The sequence below is a fragment of the Chamaea fasciata genome, unplaced genomic scaffold (genome assembly GCF_029207755.1).
Source record: "Chamaea fasciata isolate MVZ Bird 193981 ecotype frontalis unplaced genomic scaffold, bChaFas1.0.hap1 SCAF_1, whole genome shotgun sequence".
NCBI lineage: Eukaryota > Metazoa > Chordata > Aves > Passeriformes > Sylviidae > Chamaea > Chamaea fasciata.
This window is the reverse complement of record NW_027094086.1, coordinates 79847036-79859220: the sequence shown is the minus strand read 5'-3', so window position 1 is coordinate 79859220 and position 12185 is coordinate 79847036. Positions and strand designations below refer to the sequence as shown.

Below are 12185 nucleotides of genomic sequence, written 5' to 3'. Positions count from 1 at the left end.
TTGATGCAAATCTTCCTTTTGTTATAGTGCTGTTTTCCCACCAGAAAAAACCCATATCTTTTTTCACTCCAACTACTGAAAGCACAGCCCTAACAAAATTTCATAGCCACAACCTAGCCTCATGATTCATCTTTCTAAGAGAAAATGTTGGTACTAAATTAATTATGCTATAAGACTAGACAACTACACTTTGCAGCATTTCCTGCTAGTCTATTGGTGCCCACAACAGCTTCCATCAGGGTTTGTCATTACAGGCAGTAATGGTAACCGGTTTCTAGAAGTTTCATTTCAAATTTTTATCTTATTTCGTTGACTCAAATAGTCTTTAGCACTCAGGAACCCACAAAAAAAGGCACAAATAGCAAAAAACAGAACTTAGAGAACTCCAGTTCTCTTATTTTACTAAACCATGTTATGCTTTAATTGAAAATGATAGCTTAAGCAAACCACAATATTCTGTAATATTGAACATCTGGTGTCATAGTAGTGAGCAGTGATTACTTGTACACAAACAGGCTGCGCCAGAAACCAGGAGATTCATTATTGTTGCTGGCAAAACTGTTTATTTCTGTGAATGACTTGAACATTATTAGTCACAATTCCCAAAACATCCCTTGCAACTTTGTGTTATGTTCACTTTCAGGTACAGTGACAAGCCCATCATTATCAATGGCTGTAAGTGACACTAGACTTGTAAACCTATTGAGCACACTGGGAAACCTCACATCCCTTGCTTTCTTTCACCTTAAAATCATTTGTCACCGTAGTAGCATCAGAGGATAATTTTGCACTCTCCCATGTGCATTGCACACCAAGGACACTGTGTTGCTAATTTAGATATTTAGAGTAATTTTTTTTTTTCCCCGTATAATTCACAGGTTAGGGGTATACCTTTACCCCTGTTATTAAAACAGAGGAAACTGAGCTGGTGGCATGAGCCTCTGTATTTAAGCCTCAGTTAATAAGAGGGTCCTTAACAAAGCCCTCCTCTCTGAACCCTCCCACTGCATTCAGTTGCAAATCAGTGTCTGGCTGGCAAAGCCGTCGTCCTGTCCCCCCCCAGCCCCAAACCTTCTCACGCTGAGCACTGCGGCTCTATCAGCAGCAACATCTCTGTGAGGGGAAGCAACACCTCTCCTTGTGAGGGACGGGTTTTTTTTATTAATCGGGGGCACTGAATGGAAACCAATCAGACAGAGAGTCCCTCTGGCTTCTGCTCGCTGCCTGCCTGACTTAAAAGTGATGCCGGGAGAGAGGGAGCCCTAGTGAGAGGCGAGTGCGCTCCGCGCTGGAGACACGGTAGCGTGCAGAAAGAAGGCAGGAAGCAGGTAGAGAAGCTGCGCTGGACGGACAGAACTGGGCTCGCACAGACAGCCTGGGTGAGTAGATCAACTTCCTGTAGCATGAGAACTGCAGACAGCGAAAGAGCAGATGCTTTCTTTAGGAGTGTTTAAAATGTTGAAGATGCCTTACGGATACTTTTTAAGGAAGGGGGAGTGGAGGGGCAGTGTCAGCAGAGCACTTTGGGGATATTTCTATTACACAGTTCAAAAAAAACCCAACCCACTAAATTGTCAGAATATAAACTTCTGATACTGTATATATGACAACTACTGTATTAAAAAAAAAAAAAAAATAGCATTGCATATGCTCTTTGGCAATATTATTAGATGTTATTCACTTTTGCCTGCTGTATAAGAATAACAATTTAGCCTAACTTTCATGCAGGATGCTTTTTCACCTGTCCAGATAGAAGCTATCCCCTTTTTCCTCTTTTTTTTTTTTTTTTTTTTTTTTTTTTTTTTTTTTTTTTTTTTTTTTTTCTTCTCTTCTCACATATGTGTTTGCCAATACACCTAATAAAAGCAACCCTGGTTAAGAAGGATGTAAATTTAGGAAGTCTTTGCTACTACTAAGAATTAAGTACTAATGTTTTTTTCTTATTATTTTCTTTAGTGAAAGTATCAAATTTAGTGAGAGGTTTTTCTGTATGTGTTACAGGGGGAAGTGCAGCTCAGGGTTCAGAAAGATTGAAAGCTGAGGGAGATGTCCCTTTGGATATCTGTATCAGTAAGTCAAAGTCAACAGGCTTAAAGTGTAAGGATGCTTCCAGAAATGCTTCCAAACTACCTTGTCTGCCTAATATATATAATTAGAGAGTCCCACAGAAAGCAAGGCAGAAAGTGTAAAAGGTCAAACTGACCACTTGGTTCTGAGGTAACCAGCAGAAAACTATTGAATGGCATTTTGCCTTTTCACGTGCAAGAAACCGGCTCTCACATCTGTTCAATTTCACTGTATGAGCTTCAAAGAAAGAATGAGGTATATGAACTGAAAGGAATTTGATATCCCTTGCTGTTGTAAGGCACTGTGCATACAGCAGCCACTCACCTTGTCACAGATTTAAGTCACAGTTCAGAAAATAAAATGATATTTTCTTAAAATGCTTTCCATTTTCAGTAGAGAAATTTACAACCAATGTATGAGTCTTGCTTTGATTAAAGGGATAAAAGTGACAAAACTAATATTTTACTGAAGCCACAGCAAGATTTTGCTTCACTGCTCAGTACTACACTAGCTACTCATGCTAAAGATAAATATGGATAAAAAGGCAAGTGTAATACTTGCACTAGTTCTGGAGATGAGATCCAAAGGTTTGTTTAATAAATAATATTGGTCATAGTGCTAAGAATTGCTAATGACAGATCTTTAAAAATTATTGTCTCCAAGTCATTCTCCATATCTGAAAAGATAATTTTAGTCCAAAAATTGAGTGAACTAATTAAAAACTCAGAAGACTTGTGTTATAATTTGTCTATGGCTACTAAGAAATTTTTTATTGAATTATGTTAGCTGTTAAAAAAGGCATAGTACTATCTATATGTCAATTGGAAAGATCAAATATATTGTCCTGTCATTTGTACTTCACTGTGTAATAATGTAAATTGAAGAGAGGATTAACTATGTTTACAGCTAATGTGATTTTCTATTATAAAAATATAAAGCATAATACAATCAAAATATTTTTTTAAGTCAGGTAAACAAGATTAATTTTAAATGGAGAAATGTAACTGTATCAGTACTCTTACTACTTGTTCCTAAAACAGTTGCCAAGTATTTTTAAACTTGATGAAGTGAGTTCAACAATCAAAGTTTTTCATATGCTTATTGTGGGAACTAAGTAGAGTTTTTAATTTCAGAGATTGTCTTGTAGTGATTATTGTATTTTGCTTAGTGTGCAACCAGTACATCTCACCTGAACACAAACAGAAGTTTGGTGATGCAGTTTGTAGAGAAAATGTGCGGAGAAACATCTCTGCCATATGCTTTGTACAGCTCTGTGGTGAAATTGCTTGAAGCTTTCAGAATTTTCATGCTTGTCTGCAGAAGTGACCACTCTGAATAGGCTGTCCTCCTCTCCAGACAGCAGCCCATGTACAGGGATCTGTGCTCTCCTCTCACCTGGCTGCTGCTCCACAAGGATGCTGATCTCAGCAGCAGTTGCATGGTACTGGCAGAGACGCCCTCTCATCATGGGGTCAGCCAATAATGATGATTTCATTCCCTGCCCTATCCCCCAAACAAAATGTAATAACCAAAATCCACTAGTTTAAATGTCATCACCCATAATGCTGCTGAAAGGACTGTACAACTTAATTCTGACATTCCCTATCTCTGGTATAAGTACATGGTTTCTGAATCTGCACAACATGGGCTGCAGGGAATCTACTGGCAGAAGCGTTTGAGAAGTAGAGCCAGAGAGTAACAGAACCGACAATTTTCTCTGAGGATGAGTTTCTTCAGGAGATATATAAGAAAAATGGGGTACACAAGCTACACTATATGCCAATATAAAAATGTCTGTGTTTCTTCTATGCAGTCAGAGCTATTTAACTGCAGAAGGTAACTGAAGAAAAACCTAGAGAAAAATGCATGTCCCTCTCATATTAGAACGCCTTCTGAATTTCTAAGGCTTGCAGTAGGTATTCCATGCAAATGTTATCTGCAGAAGCACTAATATTTGAACATCAATAGAGATGCCCAAGTAAAAGCTAACTGCATTCAGTATGTGAGTGAGGGAGTTTATGAACATCATTTCTAGGAATAAATCCAAAATTTTTCTAAAGGTGGTAAGAGGAGGAGAAAAATAAGGCAAAGGGAAATGAACAAAACTATTTTTTTACAAAAACACACAGAGTAATTTCTCTTCTTGCCTTTTAAATACATAGGAAATTGCTGAATGTCAAAAGGCAAGTTATTTTCCTGACTTTCAGTGACTGACCATGATAAAAAACACCCCAGTGGCATTGAGGACTACTTTCTGAGCATGACTGAACAAGAGAAGCGTATCTTGATCAAATCACACTACGTGTCTGCAGCGCAAAATCCTAGCCAAAATGAGACTTGGTTATTTCCGGGAAAATGTTACTAGCTTCAGGAAAAAGAATTCTGGATGTATACTGCAACTCAGAAGAAGGCTCAAATTGTTTTAGAAAAAAAATTTGTTGTGTTACACAGTATGTAATTTTATTTTAGAAGTGTCAGGATGTAAGTATGTTATTTATAATCTCTGATCTGCAATCTTGGGAAGATTACAAAAGGACATGGGTGGCAAATCATCCCATGCACACACAGTGCCACACAGAGACTTAAGCTGGTTTCAGTTACAGAGTAGATCTTTGTCAGAGCCAGGGATAAAATGGGGCTTCCACTTTCCCAATCCTCCAATTTCTCTGTATGATTACATCAATGTTCATGAAAATATATTTATCTTGAATACTTAACTAACACCATCAATAGCCACAAATGTTTCTCAGAAAATGTATTTCTGCAACTGCAAAATGGAATGCTTCAAGTGATGGCCAGTGTATTCCTTTGCTAGTAAAATGCAAACTTCTATAATTAAATTTCACACTTTTTGGTGGTGAGAGTAATAGCAACATCGAGACAACATCACTTTGGGTTCTGTTTCCCTCAGAAAAACAGTTTTCATTTTTTGTTATCTCCTGATATGCAAATGTCAAGGAGGTTTAGGTAAGTACAAATTTTCTAGATACTGGATGGTGTTCAGGTTGCTTTGTCCTCAGAGGCTGTATTTGAGAGAAAGAACAATTGCCTTCATGGAAATTCTGCCTGTAATGATGTTGCAGTTTACGGCCATGCATGTTGCTATTCAAGGATTTCACTTTCTGAAAACTACTGACATCATCTTGCCATTGTGCATAAGTATGTTGAGAAAGAGCACTTGTCTAGATTCCAAATATGATCGTCGTAAATTACACCCAAGGAAAGATTTTGTGAAATAGAGAAAATCGTGGATAATGCATTCGTTTGGGGAAGGAAACAGTAGGCCTTTCCACCATTTTAAACAAATTGCACAACAGCTCTCAGAAGAAGATTACCTGAATTTATATATTTTTAATAGTTCAATTGAAGTCAATTAATGACGTATACAAGCCTTCAGCCAATATATAGATGTATAATAAGACTTAGACATTACTTTAAAAAAAAATACTTTATTATGTTGATAATCAGTGGTGCAGAATTTGACATTTATACTTTGGCATGTCTTAAAAAAGAATTCAATAAAACATCAAGTTGTGTAAAAGTGTTCAATAAAGGAAATTTACGAATACAATGATCTAAAATATCCGGCATAAGATATTACTGAAATAATTGGATTTTATTTCCTCTGTACTCCATCATTCAATATTTGCTCCTAAGGAGATGAAGAGGCAAAGCAAAATGTCTGAGTTCAGTATAAAGAGTGAAGTTTACCCCATTGCTTCTGTTTTGAAAGAAAAAATAGGCACAGAACAAATGAAATTTAGTGATTTAAAATCCAACAGTTATAAGTTCTGTATGATTTGAAGGTATCAGTAAATTATTCACATCTGATTTTAACAGATAAAAATAGCCCCAGTTTATGAAAAGAACTGTTATCTATCTATCTATTTATATATATACACACACACACCTTCATGCATGTATGCATTCATCTTGAGACATAAACCCAAGAATAACTCATGCAAATTCTAGAGGAAAAATAATAAAATATTTGTACAAAATAATATATTATAATGGATTTTCTTAAGTTTATAGTGTTGCATTCTGGATGAACTTTTCTGCTTACTTTGTTGTTTATTACAATACTTTTACATGGTTTGCATTATTCTTTGTCACTATTTTCCATACTAGTAAATTTAAATATCAGGCTTTGCAGTGGACAGCTATTGTAAAAATGTTTTTTCTTCTTATTTTTATTTCATAGATGCTGGTTGTGGGTAATCTCATGGAAATAATTTTGCCTGTGTTGTAAAAGGGAAAAAAAAATCAGGAAAACATACTTATTTCAAAAGGAAATTCTTGTAATTATTTAAACTATTTGTCAGAGAGCTGTTAGTACTTGTGCTGCATTCCAGAGACTGTATTCAGAACAAGTAGTATTTTGCAAGAAGACTGGTTCCACTGAAGACAGTGAAATTACTTTTGTGCATTTCCCTTACCCTGAGTAAAAATAAGTGCTGAATCTGTGTTCTTATTATGATGCTATGTGATAAAAAAATTCTAGTTTCCTCAGGGTAAACATAAAAATATTAAATTACAGAAAATATTTTTTTATTTCCTGGAAGATCTGCAATAATCCATACATTTGCTTCCCAAATATAAAAGGTAATTTCATTACTAACAAGAATTCAGACTTGTAAGAAAAATGAATTTCTAAATGGATATCTAAAAAATAATGTAGTCTCTTCATTCCTTCATGTTATCTGCAATCCATAGATTACCATCAATTGACCTTGATCTTTTTTTTGATGGTTTTAAATTCGTTTTATATATTACTTCTTTCCTAGTCAAGACAGCTATCTGGTTGGACTTACATCCTTTCTAGAGTAAGATAATAAGTAAAATCCCTTGCATTCTAAATAAAATTAATTAATCTCTTCAGGTTCTTTCATGGAGATGGAACAGTACTGAAGGTAATTGTTCTTTAGTTAATATTAGTAATAGTAGTAGTAGCATCAAGGCTGAAAACTCACTCATTACTTGAAGTACTGGTTTGGTGATATTTTAATTACATTTTTCATATTTTGATAAAATTCAAGCTTCTGGTACTGCCTGCTCTTCCCGTTATTGTCTTCTTGAAAAATCTACTTATGGTACCAAACCATCTCTGCAGTAAGCAAATAGACTTTCAAATTTTAAAAAAAAAAGGTGTTTAATGTACTTATCATCACTTTTAAAGGCAATCAAAGAGAAGAAACTCTCAAAAAAGTTCATACAGCTGCTCTCAGCTACCATTGGCCAAAAAAATCTACTGGTTGAGAATCTTTCCCTGAACCTTGTATTTAGGAAACGGGAAAAAAAGCACCATTTAGCTCAAAAGGGGGAATGAATTGGAAAGCTGTGGAAGGTACCACACACCAAAGTTTTGCCAAAAAAAAAAAAAGTTCATCCCTACTGAAAGGTTGAATCTAAGAGATAATGATTTAGAAGCATGCCTAGTGTTGCACATTCAGAAGCATATATATGAGCGCTATTAGAAGGAAAGACTTAGCACTTCTGAAAATTATACTCTAATAATTTATTTGCCAGTTGAATTTATGCTCAGGAAATTCACTTTTACATCTCAGAGGAAATTTTCCTAACACGCCCCTAAAATATCAATCCAAAGAATTTAGAAAATATAGGATATAGAAAAAAATATATAGATGCAAAGGATAAACTTCTCAAATACACGAAGGCCCTCTATGATTTTTTTCTGTCTCCAATGTGTTAAGAGTCTACTTTGTAGCACTCCCCAAACCAAAAGCCTACTGGCTGAATAGTTTTTTAACTACTTTATGTTTGCAAAGCAGTTATATGATTAAGTAGAGAACTGCACTGATATATACAGACACAGGACCATGGTTTCCTTGATTACTCAAGAGATATACTACGTAATGTCTAGCAACATATAAATGATGATTTCAAAGGAATATACAACTGAAGACTTGCTGGCAATTGCATACAAGAACAAATGGTTTCTGTGTAGTTTGTGTACTGACATGTGTGTGTAACATACTAAGAGTAGAGCATATTCATAGTTCGACTATTGATTAGAACTAAAATGAGTCGTAAGGGTTTATCAGAACAGTATACAAGTTCCTGGTCTCATGACTTAAAATGAATTTCTGCTTGTATTTAAAAAGCATTTCACTATTTTTTAACTGGCAGATAAATTACATAAACTCAGGATAAAGTGGTATTTTTTCTGAAGTGTGGGTAGTTTGAAACAGTAACTATGTGTTATACATAGGACTGAGAACTTTCTTAAGATTTACATGTGTGGGTCCCAAATAATAAAAAAGTGGGGCAGAAACATGCATTGAGTTACCCAGGGTAATTATTAAAGAACATGCCTAGAGCTACCAGAATAAGCTTTACCAATCTGGTTGAATGCATCTCTCATTCTCTGGAGAAGGAGGGGAAGGGAAGGGAAGGGAAGGGAAGGGAAGGGAAGGGAAGGGAAGGGAAGGGAAGGGAAGGGAAGGGAAGGGAAGGGAAGGGAAGGGAAGGGAAGGGAAGGGAAGGGAAGGGAAGGGAAGGGAAGGGAAGGGAAGGGAAGGGAAGGGAAGGGAAGGGAAGGGAAGGGAAGGGAAGGGAAGGGAAGGGAAGGGAAGGGAGGGAGGGAGGGAGGAAGGAAGGAAGGAAGGAAGGAAGGAAGGAAGGAAGGAAGGAAGGAAGGAAGGAAGGAAGGAAGGAAGGAAGGAAGGAAGGAAGGCTTCCTCTCCAAGAAGAGTGGATTCTAGATTACTCTTTTTGAGATCTCTTAAAATGCAATGCTGTGGGGAGCTACAATGAAAATAGGACCAAAATGAATGTTGTGGTTTATGTCCTTTCTTCACAAATAGCATCAGAATCAATAATTTTTATGGACTGAAAGCTGAAATATGAAAAAAAAGTATACCTTAGAGGAACATAAATAAGGGGACATTGTGGTAGAATGGAAAAATAAAAGAGTCACCTTCATTTTCTGCTCCCTTCACCTCTAGTTAATTAGCACTAATTAAACTTTATGCTAGTCAGCCTGTGAGTTTAGTAGAAAATTTTTAAAATAATGAAATTCCATTGCCTGTGGCATAAACTTACATGTATTTGCATATATCTGTATCTATATCTGTATCTGTTTCAATATAGTTTTATCATTATCTTGATATAATTTTTGAGACAAAGGTTAAATTAAAGGATCTAGGGATCTAGGTATATATCTACCTATATACCTACACATGTCTATGTAAGTATAGCTCTAATGTGTAATGAACAATACAGATTTTAATGAATTTTTTGGTTTTTTATGTGCACATCATCTCTTTTATGGAAGTCATGCATATACGAACATTGTAAGTTCTCCAGAACTATATATTCTAGTTACTATCAGCTAAAGAAATATTCTCATATGCTGTGACTTGAGGAGGTCTTTACAGGTCATTTCCAGTTTTTATTCTGTAACATCAGACCTAGAGTGGTAAATGTCAGAGAAAAACACAGAAAAGCATCTTCTCTGTCTGTACTGTCATTCCAGATTCATAGAATGATTTGGGTTAGAAAGGAACTTTGAAGTTCGATGGCCCTGCCATGGGCAGGGACACCTTCCTCTAGATCAGGCTGCTCAAAGCCCCATCCAGCCTGTCCTTTAGCTTTTCCAATGATATAATATCCACAAATGCTCTGGGTGACCTGTTTCAGTGTCTCATTGCCTTTGCTGTAAAATATTTCTTACTCATGTCCAACCTAAACCTTCTTCTTTTTCAGTTAAAAGTCATTAGCTCATATTGAATTTTTCATCTGCCAGTACCCTCAGGTCATTATCAGCAGGGCTGCTCTCAGTCTCTCAATCCCACAGTCTGTAGTGATGCTGAGGATTGCCCCAGCCCAGGTACAGCACTTTGGACTTGGCCTTGTTGAACTCCATGTGATTTGCATAGACACATCTGTCAAGGGCCCTCTGGATGATGTTGCTTCATTCAGGTGTATCAGCGGCACCACAGGTCTTGATGTCATCTGCAATCTGGCTAAGTGTGCAAACTCTCTCACTGTCTGTGTAGTTAAAAAAGGCATTAAATAATATTGGCACCAGTAGAGACCCTTGAGGGACACCACTCTTTACTGGTTTCCACCTGGACACAGCCACTGTCTGTAAATCTTTGCATGAGGCCAACCATCCAATTCCTTATCCGTGTAACAGTCTAACCTTCAAACATGTGTGCCTCTAATTAAGCAGCATGACTGTTATGGGGGATCTTATCAAAGGCCTTACAGAAGTCCAGGTACATGATATTGGCAGGTACTTTGTCCACTGATGCAGTCAGTCCATCACGGATCACTGCCATATGATCAGTCAGGCAGAATTTGCCCTTGGTAAAGCTATGTTTCTGTCCCCAATCACCTCCTTGTCTTCCATATGCTTTAATATATCTTGCAGGGTGATATGTTTCATAATCACACCAGGTACAGAGATGAAACTGACTCAGTGGAGGTTCCCAGGGTCCTCCAGCAAATCAGCCCCAATTTATTCTTACAAGATTTCTAGAAAATAATTCCACTTCATTCAACAAATTTGTTTTGAGGCAAAAATTCCATGAAAGAGGAACTTTTGAATAAATCACATTAATACAATTCATGGCATGACTAATTGGTAACTTTCAGTGAATCACTTTAATAACCATGCACTTTGTACCTCATTACAAATATTGATAAAATTCCCACCTTCAGAAAATTTAAGCAATCATATCAACGTGAGTTTTAAGCTTCACTTTCTCTTTCTCACCTTAAGGAGCAAAGGTTCAGGAAACCAGAAACCTTTTTGCTACAATGGAGTTTTTGGAATTCTTCATCCTTACTGTATGGTCACCTAAATGATCAGACCCAAGGTAAACAATACCTCTGTTAACTTCAATTTAAATGTCTCTTTACAATGTAAATAAAAGTTGACTTCTTATTCCTACTTTGCTTAATTGGCCCTGAAGTTTATTTTTATCCTCATAATTGAAAGGTTTAATGATGTGAGCATGCTCCTTTTAAACAGAAATTTCCATTCCATTGACCACTATCAAGTATCTGAAGAACAGGAAGGGCAAGTAGTTTTTTGCAGGTAGTTTGTAGTGGTTAATTCTAAAGCACACTGAAGGAAGCATGAGGTTTCCAGCATTGCTACAGAGCATCCAAGATTTCTTTTCAAAAAATTGAATTGGCATATTAAGCAGTAGAGACTAGAAATTGATTTATCTTAATACTTCACCAGCCATGTTCTTTATAGCTAGAAATAAATATTAAAACTTCTAGGTTATCTCACTGAGAATTTAAAAAGTATTTGTCCATGTTCATTTGTTTGACTGACTAGATTCCTCTGAAATTACATGCAAAAGATATTTCAACATAATCACTCAAAATCCTTCAATATTTAAATGCAGAAATGCATATATGTTTTCCTTAGATTATATGTGTGTGTATACATATATACATATGTACCTATGGGCATAAATAAGTGTAATTCAGAAGTTAGAGTTGAAGCTCTTACTTGTGAGAGTCATATGCATTATAATTTCATTGAGTTCATCTGGAAATGACCAGGAGTACTGCAAGATCCCAGTAAACACTTATTATGCAAAAATCATTACCTGCCTAATGGCAACAGTATCATAACATTTCTGACATTTATCTCTTTTCATACTGTGTACCCCCATCTAGAGTGAAGCTTTACTGTCTTCTTGCACTACCAGCAGCTGGTCTCGCTTTTATTTCTGCTGTGGTTTGAGCTAGGGGACTATCGAGTTTTTTGGGGTCAGAGGGACTTGTTGATTTGAAGAGAGGCGAGTAAATGGTTCAGAGGCACTTGAGTAATCCTCAGCCCAATGGAAGTGAGAAAAAAGAGGGTTGAAGCCTCCACTAAAGGTTCATCTGTCAGCAAAAAATTCCCTTCCCAGTGTTCTGGAGACAAAACCAGTTTATCAGGTACAAGAAAAGACGCTTGCCCCTACTCCAAGTCTCACTGACCGCCAAAAGAATTAATGTCACCATCATGTTTGTCTTAACACTTTATTGATATGGAAACAGGGAAAGAGTGAGAAGGGTAAGAGCAATTACTAACATCTGTACTCCATCATTCCAGAAAAGGAAGAGGATTGGGCTAAGCATAGGATTCT

General features: G+C 36.5%; 1 protein-coding gene across 2 annotated transcripts in view; it reads left to right on the top strand.

Moving 5' to 3' along the window:
- Window positions 1–1026: 1026 nt before the first annotated feature.
- Window positions 1027–12185, top strand: part of CDH9 (cadherin 9) — a 101004-nt gene continuing 89845 nt past the window's right edge. Inside the window, exons 1-2 of one of the 2 annotated variants that reach the window (XM_066186544.1) lie at window positions 1027–1379; window positions 10817–10913. The gene's annotated coding sequence lies outside the window, so the exon portion shown is untranslated. The remainder of the gene's footprint in view (window positions 1380–10816; window positions 10914–12185) is intronic. The other variant, XM_066186537.1, reaches the window with a different exon arrangement.